At 35.2% G+C, this 17,195-nt stretch overlaps 1 protein-coding gene across 3 annotated transcripts in view; it reads right to left on the reverse strand.

Moving 5' to 3' along the window:
- LOC118266339 (carbohydrate sulfotransferase 11) overlaps positions 1-16,656 on the reverse strand; it is a 63,963-nt gene extending 47,307 nt beyond the window's left edge. The window contains exon 1 of one of the 3 annotated variants that reach the window (XM_035579750.2): positions 16,241-16,656. The gene's annotated coding sequence lies outside the window, so the exon portion shown is untranslated. The remainder of the gene's footprint in view (positions 1-16,240) is intronic. The other 2 variants (XM_035579749.2, XM_035579751.2) reach the window with 2 other exon arrangements.
- Between the last annotated feature and the right edge of the window lie 539 nt (positions 16,657-17,195).

A 17,195-nucleotide genomic window follows, 5' to 3' on the forward strand; every position in this document is an offset into this window, starting at 1 on the left:
CAAATCCCTGCAATACTTTGATAGACCTAAAAAGCAAATCAGAGACACCAGGATCCATTTGACTGACATCTGACAAAAGCAATCAAACGTTTTACATAACATTATGTTTTCTCCGAATAGGAAAGATTTGTTCCACTGAAACTGATCAATAACTCCCTAGCAGATCTATATGTCAGGGTGAGGTAAATTTTCCGGAGTAAGTCAGTAAGAGTCTTGACACTCCCTGTCGCCTCGGCCAAGGCAGGAGCAGTAGTTGGATGATTTTTCCCCCCTCAAAAAAAATGGGTGAGGTAAATATTTACAGATGTTCTGGAAACGATATCTTCTAATCTAAAAATTAAAAGAGAAGAAGACTGTCCAGCTGTGGACAGAAACATTGTTGATGATGACGACAAAAATCAGATATGAAATAATTATAACAAAACACGACATGGTCTGTGTTGTGTTGACTCACTCGGAGAAACCCAGTCATGTGTCTCATTTATCACCCGTGTATCCCTATCTGATGTTTTTCGAAACGTTTTATCAGATTTGTTTACAGTTTTAGAGTTTTTCTATTTCGGGTAAAGTTTCACAACACCTTTTGCCTTTAGACACAAGTTTTAAGCAATCAGCTCAAATTCGTGTTTATTATTGCATCTGGAAATCATTGAGGATACCTGTGACGCCGCCATAAGGAAAAGGGCGCATTTAATATTTTTGTCGAAATAAGTTTAAAAATACCAGCAGATGTGTCTTTTTTCACTGATTCCGAAACTCGATTTCGACATAAATCTTAGATGCGCCCTTTTTCCTTATAATGGCCGTATGTTCTTGTGGCTGATTATAATGATGAAGTACTTTATTAGATTGTTCAGCGCTTATAATAATGAAGTACTTTCAACGTTTCAACCCTGTCTCACCTAGCACGTAGTAAAGTAATGCAGCCAACGATAGAACACCTACAATCAACTTATTTATTCACTGGACTCATTAAGTAGGTCCGACAGAACAACAAGTTAATCATATAAGTTTTTAAACTGACATGGTGATTAGTAATATCATTAGAACTTAAAACGGGATATGGGAACGAGAACTGGGCCCAGTTCATCCGTGATCATAGCGTTTGCAACAGTGCCGAAATATCGGAAACTCACAAAGACTAATAAACATAGTAAATATCCCGTTTTAAGTTCTAATGATATAACAAGTGAATCAACCAATCACAACAGTTTCCATGTACCATCATCCATATAAAATACATGAAAGAACTGTTGTTATTCTAACAATTACACACAGGATGAATGTTTACGTAATCCAATTCGCTTTGCCCCCTCATACAGAATTCAGGCCGGCAAAATTACATGGGTTCGGAGAATGTACGGTTGTACGGGTGTGCGACCCAGGGAAATAAAGGTCTGGCAATTTAAAATGGCCGGTGTTATCAGACTCGATATTAGAAACTGGCGAAGCCAGATGAAGTAATAGAATCGTGGATTGTTTAATTTCGACAGAAAGAGAGAAGAGCTTCAAGTTATACGATGAAAATCTTTGAAACTGGACTTTTAACTTACTTGACTGACTTATCAATAACTGTCTTTAATATAGTTTGGTAATTTAGGCAATCTTAGATTCTCAATTGAATGTGATTTATCTCTTGGTATACCGGAACGTGGGGAGGTTATTGTTCAGCAGTGGACGTCTCTCGGCTGATGATGATGATACCGGAACGCACATCCACGCGAAACACAATGTGTTTTCTATTATATCTTATACAAAATACCCATATACATCAGAAGGGCTGGTGAATACAGATTGAATAGAATCTCTACACGAAGTTTCAGCTTAAAATACGATTTAAAAAAATGTACCAAATACTTGGTATCCCATGGTTCTTGATTTTAAATCGTACAAACATGTCACAACACTACAGGGGCTCTCGCTAATTTTACGAAACATATCTTATGTCAATCTGATCGCCTAGTACCTGTCTACCTAATTTTGAATCACGCGGCGGCGCGATTTGAAAAATTCATAACTTGGTACCATGAAAACATGAGTTTAAAAACCCTTACCGTATCGTTTGTTATATTATCTAGAAACTGTGCAATTGATATATATACCCACCCGCTTTATGTTACAGGTTGTATACGAGAGGTTAAAAATGTTCAAACACAAAAAACCTGGTAAGTACTTTTACTTCCTAAAATATTTGTTATTCCAAATTGACGCACATGGAACATGTTCACCCTTCACAGTGATATCACTATTTAAATATACCTTAGTGATAAGATAACCTGTGGAAGTGACTACAAACATGTAGGCCCTCGACCCGCAAATAATGCTTATTTGGTAACATATAAAACAGCTGTGGTTTCCCACACTGACTTACAAACATACGTTAAGTGGGAGGAATTTGAAACCAGAAATAAATGTGGAAGAACTTAGTAGAAATATTGTACTAATAAGCCTGAAGAGTTTGTTTGTTTTAGCTAAACTGCGGAACTACTGGTTCAAATTAAATTATTATTTTTGTGTTGGATAGCCCATTTATCGAGGACTATATAGGCTATAACATCACGTTACGATCAATAGGAGCCGAGTAACGGGTGAAACCATATGAAAGTAACTAGTTACTTTCCTAAATCGAGAGTGTTAGTTATCTTTAAATGACTAAGCACGCCTTGTTCAACAACAAATTGTCACATTACCATGACGAATTCAGATGGCAGATTCTTTTTCAAATTAGTTTCCGTTGCGCAATTTCGGAAAAGTAATTGCGACTCTGCACCCTTAGTACAAGTTTGCTTTACGTTTAAAGTAATCGTCGCTCCGATTGGTTGGTTTCTTCGAGCCGGCCAATCAGAGCGCCGATCGCGCTCTTGTTTTGATTACTTTAAACGTAAAGCTGATTCATACTAAGGGTACAGATCACGATTTTCGTCAATAAAGTGGACAGGAACAAGCAATCATCGACGTCGTCGCACGGTCTTTAAATGCCGAGTCATTTCATTAGTTCCCGTTCTAACTGAGTTGCTTCCATAAAAACTTTACAACAATACGTTTACTATACTACGTTCGACGCAGTTGATTCTACGGATATTCGCATGTTAGTACGGACTTTTTATAGTTCATCAATGTCTGATTCTAAACATAGGCTTCCGGCGACTGATTCAAGGGAAGTCAATGTCACACTCTCGTAAAGCGAACGTTTGTAATTCTATGCTGATGCTGACAGTTTAGTTTACACTTCTAGGTTTACTTTTCCAACTAGATAGTGGGTGGAAGTTAAGAACATATGGTTGTTCTCATATCAAATTGTATCGTGAATTCTTTGTCAAAATATTTTGACAGATTTTAGGTAATTAATAATTTAACTAAAAATCTGATAAAAAATAATGTCATAGATCTTCATCATCATGATGAAGAGTCCCTCTGTGACTCGAAATTAGTAGAGCTTTTCTCCATTAATTTACGTGAGTAAACCGTGATTTTTAGTTAATTAAGTATGTCTCACGATAGTTATTATAAAAATGTACATAATTAATTTTATCACAACTCTAGTATTGCTATGATCATCGTAATGTTCCAAATATCGTTAGCACTTGATGTTACTTTAATGTATTCGATCCAGTTATTTAACTGTCAGATTTGAGCATAACTGTTTTGTTTAACAGTTCTCAGTAAGGTTATAGGTTAAAGTCATGCTACGGTAATTAGGAACAAAGCACCCATCAATCCGTAGTAGTAACATCAGTAGAAAGTAAATAGAGTAGTTCAGTTACTTGGCTATTATTTAAATCATCAAATACCTCAGGTATGCCTGCGGGTACGCACGCTCTTTGCCTTAGGGCTTAAGCTGTCATAGTAAGAATAAGAACCAGTTGATGTTGTATACTGCCAATAAATTACTAGTAGATGAAACAGACAGGCGAGTTGAACACAATACATTAATTATAACACCTCAAAACATTATTCCAATTAACATTCTAACACAAATCGCTTTAGGGCTTTACTCAACCAATTTATCTATCATGCACGTGGTTCCAATAGGTAGGTGTATTCTATACGAAACTAGGAAACCAAAGCTATGTGTATAACATATTATTATTGACAGTAAAATTATTTTACACTTCGCTAAAAGCAATCGTTCTATTTCACTCGATAATATGTTTTCCATCGAATAAATCGATTCAATTAGTAGCTGACTCAGTAAAACTCGTTAGACTTAATCGAAACGGTTCATCGTTCGATCTTCCAGATACTAATCATTACATTATGATGTGGAATTAGCTGAATAACGTAATCAAGCCGCGGGCGTCGCCTGCAGACTACAATGTATCCATACATGAAACGATAGGAGGGTGACTATGGACATTTTTATTATAGAACACACATAAGAAGCCATACTAATCTATTTTTACGATATCAGTATTGCAGAATGCTTGTACATCAACTTGTTAGCAATATTCGTTATTCATTTTATTGTTATTATTATGGTTGGGTTATTTGGGCCAGACTACTGGGGTCTGGCATGGTTCATAATGGTTATTGATTAACCAACCATTACCATAACGTAAATTGTGTTGTGTTGGTCCCATTACTGCATTGTTATAGGGGCGAGCTTATTGTCTAACATGCTTCGATCAGGAAGGCAATCAAACTTGAATATGATAGTTTTTTATATGATGAAAGAGTCAAAATTCTTTACAATGTACAAATGAATATCATAAATACTGAAACTAACATCAATGACGACAATATTGCAAAGCTTCTTGTTTACTTAATTTTGAAAATGATGCAAGCAAGCGAATCTCGAAGTAAGACTTTAAGAGTACATTAATCTGGCGTGGAAAATATATCAGATAAAGTTAGGTTGATAAGATTGAAAATAGTGTGACAAGGTATAAAATATGTCCTAAATATCTTCAGACTAGGTCATCAACCTGTCAAGGTTGATAGAAATAAGATTAGAAGACATAGTGGCTAAAATGAGATATCGTTAAATGGAGTGGATGAAAATATAGCAAAAAAACAAATAAATTCTGAAAGAGATGGAAAGTCTGAATTCGTAACTGACCTATCTAATAAAGAAGCATCGTGGGCCATGAAGATAGTAAAAGTAGATGCTATAAAATTGTGTTAAAAATATACTAAATGTCAACACAATTTGTAAAATCCGATTTGATAATAGTTATTTTAAAAGCGCAAACGTAGATTGCTGCAAGCAGTGCCAAGAAAATTGAATTAATTGTTAGACAATTAAAACATCTAGCACCTACTACAGACATAATACCTAGAAATTGAGTTAAAGTGCTTGAATCATTAACTAGGTATTCCAGGTCGTGTAGAAATCTAGGGCATAAAACTATTACTAACACAGGATTGCCAATGACACTGACTGCTGTATTGAGGGAACACATAGTTTGGCAAGCATCCAAGGTCTCTGATTGTGAGGGACTCCACGTCGGAAGATACTCTTGGAATTATCTATCTTACGCATAATTTACACTACGTCATTAATTTGGTCGTAAAATAGTTTTTGAAGATTCTTTAATGTTCTTTCATCTTTATTGTAGTAAAGTCATTGGTAGTAAAGTGGTTTCTTTATAATGATTTGATCATTTGTTGTATTAAGTTTAAAGATCGGCTTTCGTTTAATGCCTCAGATGATTAGCAGAACTACAATCCAGAAGCTATTAACTAAATGTTTAAAATTGTTGAAGCGGGCCATGCAACAATACTAGATAAAATTATTCCAAGCGAAAAATCTTTGACACTGCTGAAAAGAAATGTGACTGCGATATATTGTTCTGTAGTGCCAAGTGCCAACTATTACAAAGCACGAAACTTCTCTAGGGATCGATACGTACGAACGATACGATCTGTCAGATAGAAATAAAACACATGGGCTATGGGGAATAGAAATGGAAGACTAAAATCTTTCCCCAACGGAAAGCGAAGAGTAAAAGAGATCCATCTTGTTTTTTCTGCATGTGGGGTGTTGCGGAAGCCTTCAATTGATGGTGTTAGCATTACTAGGAGAAATTGAAAATGAAACTTATTAATATTAGGATTAGGATTTAAATTTGCTCCGCATGCGAATATTTAATACGAAGATACAATTATGTATAGTGTGTGAGGCCGTACTTAGTCAAATAAAATGTATTTTAACTTAACGCAGAAAAAATCTTTATTATATTAGTTAGTTCGTTAAAATATTTTAAGTAACCTACTTTCTAGTTACTGTTTCAGATGCGTGATCTAGAAAATTCTGGTTCTAGTACTAAAATAAAGCTAGACAATTTATTTCTACCGGCTTTCCAACAAACAATTTAACACAAATATTATGAATTCAACTCTATCGCTTTCTATGTATAGATTGCTACTTCCAAAAAAATATTGCAAGGAAATAATAATGTATCTATAAAGCTGTGAAGGATATGGGTAGTTCAAACTAAGCTTTTTGGGCTCATAAATCTATTTAGGTTTCTTCCTATTTACCGCTGCATTCAGAAACATTTGATTGTTACTTAGCCACTGATCAAATGTTAAGGACTAAGGACTGCCTTAGCAATCGTTTCCAGAACAAAATCGACACTAAGGAATAGTTCAAATTATCATTAAATGTCTCTGAGTGCGGCAATTAGTGTTCGAGACCTAACGAAGATGATGGAGGATTTAAATGAGTATTTAACCATTTTAACAGTCAATACAATAAAAGGTTAGATTTTGGATACTATGTTTCAAAGAGAGTACTACAAACCGGAAGTGTTACGAAGTTTTACGAAACATGACGATGACATGATTACCAGTTTCGTGCCATCTCGGTGTCTACCGCAATTCGGCCATTCTTGTTACCGCACCTTGTGGTTTGTGAAGTAACTAACGTATGTTTATCGTGTATGAGTACATTATGTACAATGACACATGTTTCTGTGCTAAACATAAAGGAAAATAAACAGTGCGGCACGAAGGCGTTGGCGCCGCCACGGATTTTATGCAGGAGTTTCTGTAAATAGTTTACTAAGTATTATTGTTGTATAATAATTTCTATTCTGTATCATTTGCATGCTCTGTTTTCTTTGTAGGTATCACCTACTTAAGGTCTTTGATCTAGTAGGCACCTAGTCACAAGACAAGTATAGCTAAACCAAGGATCTTAGTCCTCTCGACAATTGGCTTTATCGAAAAGTCAATGTTAGGCTTGACCATGAGTTTTGACGAAAATTCTCAAAAGCCGAAAGCTTTGACTAAACAGGGGCTTTAGTTCGAGTTTGCTTTACGTTTAACGAGATCGAATCGATCGAGTTCGGCGCTCTGATTGGTGGGTTCTTTGGTGTCGGCCAATAAGAGTTCCGGACGCGCTCTCGATTCGATTTCGTTTAACGTAAGTACATATAGCAAATTCGTACTAAAGGTACAGTATCATGTCCGTAGTAGGTATAAGGTATACCATACTTAGTTCTAAGTTTGAAGTGCTCATCAATAATTAAAGACAATTGCATTAGAACTTTAGTATTCAATGTTCCAAGAATAGTTTACGAAGGTAAATTGTACGGCCATTTAAATACTTTGTAGGTTTCCTTGAAACTAAATTATGGTGTTTAAAGGGGCATATTTGATGAGTTAACTATATCAAACAGAAATAGTATCATAGTAATTTTATTTTTCAATGTGTGTTAAAAGTTTGATTAGTACCTATAACGTTTTTTTTATTTACACTTTATGTACATTATACAAAGGAGGACTTAATGCCAATTTGGCATTCTCTACCAGTCAACAGTTTTTTAGCTCTATTATCATCATGATTCCTTAGTATGACTTTACATTACGTTTAAAAATTTAGTAACTAATAATAATTAAAACGAGAGAAAGCAGATCTTATATCGATAACAAAGTTGCTTTTCATGAGAAAATGATAAAGAAAATGTGGTATAAAAGATACCATCTTTTATAAAGTCGATTTGTTTGAAGATGAGTGCATAGAATAAAATTGAACAGACCTAGTACGAGTTTATTTAACGAAATTGAAACGAGTTGGTTTATTCGAGCCGGCCAATCAGAGCGCTAAACACACTCTTGCTTCGATTAGGTACTATAAACGTAAATCAAATTCAGTACAGTATAAACAGTTGTTGTAATTGATTAAAAAATAAAAAATCTCATTACTAAAGTCTATAGAGGAGATTGAACTCCCAAGTATTTCATACCTAATTACAAACATCCGTTTTGGACGAAACAGTTCGCTTTATCTATTTTTTGTGTGCAAATATGAACTTTAATACCAACTAACTAGACGTTATAATGCATTAAATTATAGTTGTTAAAAGACAAGTTATTTTAAAAGGGACATATAATTTTGATGGGGCTAGTTTCATTGTTCATATGAGTTGTCAGTTAGGCAATCATATGTCACCATTTGGCTATGTACCTATGAATGTGATCTTTGAACTCGCTATATTACTGCGGCCGCGGCTAATATTGTTGTAGTCATTTCATCATCTTTGAGGCTCTAAACCTAGATTTCAGGTATGTTTTTCCCTTAACACTACGAACAAAGTTGAGAAATAGTGTCTTTATTTATAGTTACTATTAGGTACCAGTTATTGTTTTTTTGGTTTTGACTAACTTTAATATGTTTGTGTTTTTTAAATGTAGCCACTATAGATTGAAATCATTTATAACTAATAGTTCACTGTTAATATTCTAAGGTTAATAACTTTTTGACTATACATATACATATACTAATGTTTATTAGTTAGTGTATTTTTTATATGATTTAAGTCTGTAAACGAGCTTACGGATTACCTGATGGTAAGCAATCGCCACCGTCTATGGACACCTGTAACATCAGAGGCGTTTCCGGCCTTTTGGGGGTTAGGAATTTAAAGGTTGTTGAAAAATCGAGAATTGGGAAGGGGAGATATCAGGCGATGAACTCACTCATACAACGAAGCACAACGCAAGCGTTGTTTCACGTCGGTTTTCTGTGAGGCTTGTGCCGAAGCATGGCTCTCCCACACTAATGTGGTATCTACCTAATGATATAAATTTAACGTAAAGGAACGTTATCTTTACGTAAATAATAGTTTAGTTAGCAATAACAACCATGGACTACGACAATAACGATCCTTATAAACATCAAAAATAAGAACGCTTTCAAAATTTCCCCATTCTTTATTTTCCACGCACAAAACAAGATCCACCAATGGAAAAAGGGTGGCAATACAAAAATCTTTTACAAAACTATTTTCCTCATATCGTGGGAACCGTGGCAGCCACAAACAGCCTATCGATACCAAACCACTCACAACCGTAACAAGATAATACAAATATTTGTCTCCTACACTAATCGAGTATTCCATAATCATATTTCAAAGATTATTCCTTCTTTCCTTTTGTCCGCAAATATAGTCCTTATTACCTCCTTCCTATGTATTCAGATACCATGAATCCAATTAGTTCCTAGCTTAGTTGCTCGCGTAACGTTCTAGTAAATGCTAACACTGTACTGAGGCTTCACGCTAATTTTACATTCCATACAATGCCAACATAGACCACAGCTATTCATGTAGTAAGTATTAGGTATTGTCTTGTTGGCTCGATAACAATGAGTACGAACAGGGTGGTTTTTAGTCAGTAAGAGTCTGTCACTCCCTTTCGCCTCACACAAGGCGGGAGAAGTCTAGACTACACGGTTGGTGCTGTGGCTGGGCAACTGGCTGCCGCGCAACGGGTAGCGGGTTCGATTCCCGCACGGAGCAACTCTTTGTGTGATCCACAAATTGTTGTTTCGGGTCTGGGTGTCATGAGAACTTGTATGTTTGTAAACGCACCCACGACACAGAAGAAAATAATGTGGGGCAACACATTTTTAAAAAGAAAGAAAAGAAAAAAACGTCACTAGATGAATTTGTAAAAAAGGTGTTACTGAGCTGTTTTACGGAATATTTCAAAAAATCTAAGAAACCTGTAACATTTTTATCCCCGTTATAAGTTATCCTGCTCGAGTAATAAGCGTGAGACTTTTTGCTCGATCATCTAAACAGTAAACACTAAACCAAGGAAACAGTCTACTTTCAGATCCTGTGTTTGTTTACTTAAACATTGCTACAACAAAATTAATTGACTGACGGTCTACACGCTTTTTGTAAACTAACTATCTATGTTTGCAAGTTTCCCACGGCGTCATGTTTTCTCTCTGTTTATCCGTCTTGTACGTAGTCATTAGGTTTCAAAACTAGTCTATTCTCACTAGCAGTTGCAACCTTGGGTGTTTATTTTGATTTGGCAGTTGCATTTGTTTCATTAACTGTAAATTAGGTACTTGTTTAAGTGTTTGACTCGTACCAACTAAAAACTACCCCGTTCCTATTCCTGCTTTTCGAGCCGGAGCAGCCCCGGATCGGGTGTCAGCCTTACTGAGCCCCATCAGTGAGTGGATATGGCAGATAACCTCACGCCTGTCTCCCAAGGGAGTAGGCAGAGATAATGTAACGCCAATCGCTATACAAATCTTACATACCTCATTCACTCACAGTCGTAAGTCTTTTCACGCATGCTCGTCGGTTAAGGGTACTTTTAATTTACTTTATAACCACGGTAGATACTTACATAGGTACATAATATTATGTTAATAACTCATAAAGCCAAAAAACGTTACAATAGGTACATTATTAATATAATTAGTTAGTCGACAATAATAATGTCAATAATGAGCTCCACAAACCATAATTAATAGCTCATCACGATAATGAACTCACATTTGCAAATCCGATAGCGAAACTGACTATGAAGTATGATTGTAATTTGTAATCATTTAACACAGCATCATTCAATATATCAAATTGCATTGTATTGTATGTACCTATGCATCGGTATTATTATTAAAAATATGGTTATATTATTGTTAGTGGCTCTATACAAATTATTCTTTTCAACAGAAAAGTCTACTTTGTTGAAAAGAATAATTTCAGGTGTCATGAAGAGATAATAAGATTTGTTTTTAAGATACAAAATTATATTTATTGATAACTACCTATTCCCACGCGATTTCGACTTTGCTCGGCTCCTATTGATTGTAGCGATTTATGGTCTATAGCCATTCTCGAGAAATGGACTATCCAACACAAAAAGAATTATCCAATTCGGACCAGTATTTCCGGAGTTAAGCGCGTTCAAACAAACAAACTATTCAGCTTTCTAAATTAGTAAGTACCTAAATAGTTATGTACCAAAATCAATATTTACGTCATGGTTTTTGTACGATTATTATTAACTAATGCGTAGGTTTTGTTATTATTAATTACTGAGCCTTATCATATCGGGAATAAAATCAATACACCACCGCTATTAATTAAAACGTACATGTATAGCTATTATTATATTAATGAAAGATCTGTGTCCGATTCGAAACCGAAACCTTTACTCCTTTTTTTATTCAACAATACCTCTTCGCGACCTGTGGAACAATAGGGCAGTCCAATTATGTCTGCGTGAATAATCGAAATTTCGGAAAACCCCACGATCGGCGATGAATTAGAATATTTTCGTATGCTTGTTTACAGGTGAGTGCAGGGCCGGACTTGGCCGCGAGGGTCTAAACGAGACCGATACGACAACCGGGATCGATACGATAAAAGCCTCCCTATTTATAGAGGATTTGTCGAAAATATAGGGATAGCAGTTCACCAAAAATTTTACAGACGCAGTTACCTTTTCCTTGGGGTCAGGTTGCAGTTTATTATGTCCGTTCATTTTTGAAAACATTTTTTTTATGACCCCTTTCGATTGAGGCTCATGTAAGATACAGTCGCGGATCTATCTGGCTCGCAATAACAAGCCTGATAAAGCTACGCCGACAATAGCAGGCTATAAAAATAACTATTCTTAGCTAGTTATATTTCAGAAGTCCACGACAAATTGTCTAAGAATCAATCACTATCACTCAATCTGTATCGAAGTATCGAACTTATGTAAGTAGATAGAAGAGATTACCCATCTGTGACAGTTCGTCTAACTTCGTTCAAGATGACTCATAGCTCTTTGTTATTACTTATTAGTTAATAGGCTCGTGTTCTTGAAGCTTGTATAGTTAGAGTAATAATTATATGTGTAAGTGTGGGAGAGCCATGCTTCGGCACGAATGGGCCGGCTCGACCGGAGTGATACCACGGCCTTGCAGAATACCGGCGTGAAAAAGCGCTTGGGTTGTGATTCGTTGTGTGAGTGAGGTTACCGGAGTCCAATTAAATCCTTCCCAAATTTCTCAATCCCCGATTCCCCAGCAACCCTTAAATTCCTAACCCCCAAAAGGCCGGCAACGTAATTGTAACGCCTCTAGTGTTTCGGGTGTCTATGGGTGGCAGCGATTGCTTACCATAAAGTGATCCGTCTGCTCGTTTACCGGCTTATACCATAAAAAATAGCATTTAGTAAGTGTTGTTTTATTTTTAAGTTTTTAAAAAGAGAGCGAAATTGCAACTGCCGAATAACTAAGGGGTCTCGGTTTTAGTCATTTGGATGGAGATATTATTAGATATGTTTATTTTATATGGGTGACGTTTGTCTTCAATCAATTCAGTTAAATATAGTCTGCTAGAACAAAAGCAAGCTGTTGAAAACAAGGAAAAACTAATTGTTTATCTATTAATTTGTTTTATTTTAGTTACATAATTTTAGCTGACTATAACTATTTATTTTTCCTCATTACTATTATTGTTTTTGTCTTTGGGATTATAAATTAACTAACTATTATAAATTCAATTAGTTAGGTGGCCTAGTGGTGGAGATAGAACTGCTAAGTACTAAAGAAATAAATAAAGAAAAGTAGGTATGGTTAGTGAAGTATCTTTTTAAAAAGAAGTCGTCTTGCATTTATGTAATGATGTTTATGTCTTCAAAACAGGGGGCTAGCGAGTAATAATAATAAGTAGAGGTACATAGTACATAATGAGAATACTTTTTCTAATTTTGTAACTAGATCACTATATTCATTTATTATTATAACCCCGTTTTTTTTTTTGCATTTAGTGGGTCAACGTTTGGCCGCTATCTCACCTGATGGTAAGTGATGATGCGGCCTACGGTGGATTATAAGGCACGTCAACAGAATAAACACCAAAATTAAAGAAAGACAAGATGAAGACACAAGATCATGTGCTTATGCCAATTATAGACAATAATATAATTATATTCTTAAAAAGATTCATCTGCGGTGCTCCACAAGAAACAAACGCGTGTATAATGAGGACGGTTACGATTACGACGCATTACATACAACTTGACAAAAGTTACCGGTTTTCATAATTTATTCTGCCTACTAAACATAAGTTACGCAATTATTTGCTGATAGGAATTTTATTCTAAATCTGAACATAATAATCAATAATGGTTTACGTAACACTAATTTAAATATTGTATTTGAATTGACAGAAGAGGAGAGTTTTAGGTAACAATGATGAATTGTTTCGATATTACCTAATACTGAAACAATTAGGTAATGCCTAGGTATTTCTTAAGTAATCAATAAATAAACATAGACATATTTCTGATGATCCGGAGCTGCGGACTACCTAGCGGATTTACCGGGGCCCCCGCTCGAAAAGCAGGAGAAGGAACGGGGTGGTTTTTAGTCAGTAAGAGTCAAGGCGGGAGAAATCATTGGATGATTTTCCCCCCTAAAAAAAGACATATTTCTGATAAATGGTAGAATCCTTGTTTGCAACTATGGTTTCTTTTTTATTTTAAACAGTTTTATTTACCTTGACCTGTTTGTTTGTTTGGGTCAAATTTAATAGTTGAAGGTTCTTTTCTTTCTTGACTACAGATCAATCTGATTTTTGGTACACACTCTTATTCTTGATGGCCATACACATTAAAACCTAACAAATATTAAAACATGACAAATATTTTTAATGTTTATTACTTGATTTATGAAAAAATTTAAAGACTTTTAACAGCCAGTAATAACTTTGTTAATGCTTAGGTGATAAACCTACTTAAAATAGTCTAGATAGCTAAAGGTATGCACGCAAAAATATTTGAATGATAAGGAGTGTCATACTTTTCATAAAAACGTTACTCCACACTAGGATTTTTTTCCTGTGTCGTGGGTACGTTTACAAATATACAAGTTCACATACACATGACACCCAGACCCGAAACAACAATTTATGGATTACACAGAGTTGTTCCGTGTGTGAATCGAACCAGCCGCCGGACCTGCAGCCGGTCACCGCGCCAACCGTGCAGTCATACTCAATATAACCAACGACTTTCAAATAATTTTCTATGAGATAAAACGTTTATTCATTAATCTTACATTTAGAATAGCGGTTATATTTAAATTTAATTTTGCAATGTTACCACAAATAAAAAACAAAGGTTAGATGAGTAGGAAACAATTCTATTTGATGATCGACCTTGACATGTTTTTAAGTGTCTCTAACTTTTTACATCCGTCGATTTAATGATTTGTTTTGACTATAAATAATAGTGGGCGCAATGTTGCATACGATTTAATTTCTAGCACATTCTGAAAGGTTAGCAACTGCCTATTTGACGACACGTGTTGACCTCGTCCAAATATTATCCTATAAAGGTTTCGCTAACATTTATTTTATTCATAACTAGCTGTTACCCGCGGCTCCGCCCGAGTGTTGGTCAAATTGTATAAAAGAGCGTTCAAATCCTTTGAGTAATTTTGGAGTTATGACGTACCAGACAGAAAGACAGACAAAAAACCCAAATAATAATTTTTGGTTTTTTGTCAGGCCTAACTCTTCTTTAGTTGCCTCCTATTAGTTTATTGGAACAATATTTAATGTACAGACGTTCGACTTTTACTGTCTTATTATTGATTCAAGCGATCACAAAACATTATTTACATAGTAAATAAATCGTATGTGCCTATTTTCCGTAACGCAATAAACGGCCTAGACATTTATCTCGTTTCTAAAAATATTGTTCGATAATAGATTAAAAAAATAAAATAAATTTACTTTTATGTTACGCAGTATTTAGCATATTAGCTCAGATTATTGTTAACTCCACACAAAATTCTAATAATGCATTATTATGACAATGGTAGTTCCAACAAGAATAGAACAATAACTAGATAATAATTATAGTAACATAAAAAATATACATAGACCTACGCCCTCTCCTTAAATAGTCCTCAATATGTAATTTTAGTCAGTAACTAAATACAATAGTCTGTGTTGTTGTCTCGATATAAAATTAAACAAAAGCTAGTCACGCAAACCGATCATTCGGATTTTATTGCACGTAACATGACATGTCGTTTACCTGTCTATGAACCGAGTATTTTTTTATTTAAAGCACACAATTACATTACAAAACTACAAACAAAATAATCGAATCGAAAATTCATACGATTTTTTTTATTTTTTAACATTAGAATACGACCCTGTCATTACAAATTATAACCTCAAATTCTTACTGTTTCTGTCAAATTAAATTTTGTTTACCAATCAAGATTTGTCATCTGTTATCAGCATAATATTAACTACTATTTAACATAATTAGGTAAGTAGAACACTATTTATTTAGTAAGCACGTGTGTGTAGGTAAACAAAGATTTTTATAGCTGATCTTCGAAATTCGAATCGTTTTTTTAGAAGGTAATAAACAAAATCTTTTTTTTATTCGGTAGTGTTTGATTGCCAGGACTTTATTTATGTTAAAATTGATTATTTTTTGCCATAGTCATGTTGTTACCTCATTGTTATATGGTTTCTTAATTTGATAAACAAGTATGTCATATTTGTACTGCGAGAGAACGTGTGGGTGTTTGAATGCTTGCTCCCAAGTATCCTCTGTCATCAGAAATTAATTCACAATGGCCTTGTAACCTCCACGTCTCTACGCAGGTTGATTATTTCATCACACTACACATGTTTTGTCCTGGCAAATGATTTCAATCGTTATCCTGAGCAGCTTTCTCAAAGAAATCCATAATATAATCGATTATTCAAAAAAGTTGTAACGTTTGCATTTAATTGTGAGTCGATCCTATAATTGCGGATTTATTTTAAAATCTCCTCACTATGTACCTACCTTTTAAAAGTATGTTGTTATTTATACTCTTATCAGGTGCTGCTTTCAAAACTTTACATTGTTAATAAATCATTTTAATAGCCCTTATCTGTGTAGAAACGACGTGTCTTCATTTCATCAAATAAAATGCCAATTTTATCACAAATAACATTCTAGGTGCATAAAATAACATGGGTACTTACTGATCATTCGGCTCACAAATAAATTTGTGTCCATATTATTTAATATTTATGTAATACTGTCTGTCGTCACGTGCGCTTTCACGTAAAACATCAAATAAATACTGTATCGTCTTTAATTTCACTATCATAACTAAACAAAGTATTGAAACTTTCGATCATGAATGAAACTTGCTTTATAAAATAATTAAAAGCACAAGTAATTACAATTTGTTTATAAATAAAGGCTTCACTGTCGATATCAGTCGGTTGCGCAGTGCTCACAAATGTCAGACGAGCGGCGCGGACCGGCAGCCGGCAAATTACGACCGCGCACCAGAGAAGGCGCGGCGACACTGGCGACGTATCGACCTCCCGCCATCACAATGAATGGTGAGCCAGCACACCGCAGTCTGCCGCTGCAAGCTCACTACTGCACTGCAGCTTTATTTCTGGCAACCACCCCGATACTTAGCTCTATGGAAACATACAATTTCCTTTGCAAAAATGTGCCAACAACACGTCGCTGACATGCGAAATTCCGAGCCAGTGACCCGCTTCTGTAGACAACGTTGAAGAATTCTGCGGTCACATTCATCAACCGCTTTTACATTTCTCTAGAATATTTTGTTATAAATTCTGAGAGTTTGTCACTACGCATGCGTGAGTCAGAGGGCTGCCGTCTGCCGTAACTCGTTTGTATCAGCTGATTAAATGACCTTGTTCCCACATTTTGGTCGAGTTCTTTATTAGTTATCTCTCAGATTTGAAAGAAAATTGTTTCCTTACCTGTACTGTGGCGCCTCTATCCTCGTGACTGTCTCTGGTTAGAACAATGCTGAGAGGTGGTGACCTTTGAGAATTTACTCATGAAGGCATAATGAGTAAAAACCTTTCAAGGTTGTCGTGTTAGGTCGCATTTATCCCACGACCGAAGGTACGGACGGATGAAATGAACAATATGTATTAACAATT

This window comes from Spodoptera frugiperda, chromosome 7 (genome assembly GCF_023101765.2).
Source record: "Spodoptera frugiperda isolate SF20-4 chromosome 7, AGI-APGP_CSIRO_Sfru_2.0, whole genome shotgun sequence".
Classification (NCBI taxonomy): Eukaryota; Metazoa; Arthropoda; class Insecta; order Lepidoptera; family Noctuidae; genus Spodoptera; species Spodoptera frugiperda.